The sequence below is a fragment of the Berghia stephanieae genome, chromosome 1 (assembly GCF_034508935.2).
Source record: "Berghia stephanieae isolate SIO BIC M18660-M18661 chromosome 1, UCSD_Bste_1.3, whole genome shotgun sequence".
Classification (NCBI taxonomy): domain Eukaryota; kingdom Metazoa; phylum Mollusca; class Gastropoda; order Nudibranchia; family Aeolidiidae; genus Berghia; species Berghia stephanieae.
Genome location: NC_088360.1, coordinates 124,321,892 through 124,323,046, shown reverse-complemented (window position 1 = coordinate 124,323,046; position 1,155 = coordinate 124,321,892).

Sequence of the window (1,155 nt, the reverse complement as noted above, 5' to 3'; positions counted from 1 at the left end):
ACCATCTATCAAACATTATCACCCGATGCGTGATCGTTCATGTGAGAATGACCGCTTTCGACTCCTCAATCTTTTCCCATAAAAACTTGCAACAATTCTCAGCAGGATCGATAACGCAATCCATTCCAAAATAAAGAAAATACGTCGAGAGAAATATATATATTATTATAGAAGTTCTGCTTTCGCTAGTTTGGGGATAAAATCATGCACGTTCTTATCGGCTTCACAGCATTTAAAAATCTTATTTGTCATAAAAATAATTAGTGTTACTTGGGAAATTTTGACCCATAAAATTATTAACATCCACAAAAAAATACAGATCTCCCCGCCCCCCCCCCCCCACCACCTCACCCTCCTATATAAATCAGACGTCAGCCATAATAATAGTCCAGTAGATTAAGGGTTTGACCCGGAAGATATTGTTACCGAGCTAATTTTTATTCTGATGAAATTAGACCATATTAAAAGCCTCCCATGAAAAATCCACCGAAAAAAAAATAATTAAAGCCGCTTTAAATTAAACATCCGTATGAAAATATTTTCTTCTTAGTGTTTGTTAAAGGGAATTAATCAATATAAAATAATCATTCCCATTAACAAAGACGAAGAGAGGGGTAAAACGGCATTGAGTAGCTCCTGAATTCATTTCTCCTTTAATTTATTTGTTTTACATAAAATGTATGCCTTTTGGATGTTTTGACATTTTACAACATTGCTTTATGGGGTGGGTTGAATTCACTTAAAAATAGGGGGTGGGGGGTGGGGGTGGGGGTGGGGGTGGGGGGTGGACTGGTTACAGACAATTTCTTCATCTGTCTATTACCTTAATATTTAAGGCCTTTTCCCCTTCCTTGTGAATGTGTATTTTTATTTTCTTTTGGAATAGTGCCATTTGATTTCGCCTGGGCCCTGTCTGGGGTCTTTGCAGAGAGGGAAAGAGCTGTATTTAAAATTCATATTTTGTGAAAGATGAAAAATGTTTCCTTTGTAGAAAATTCCTCCATTATAGACTTATGTAATTGTTAGGGTTTTGATATAATTATAATTGTGTATCCCTCTTACTCTCTTAATGTATCACTTCTGTATTCCCTGTGCCAGTGTAGGTCTTCCAGATGGTTTCAGACTAGCTACAAAGATATATACCTATGTATATAT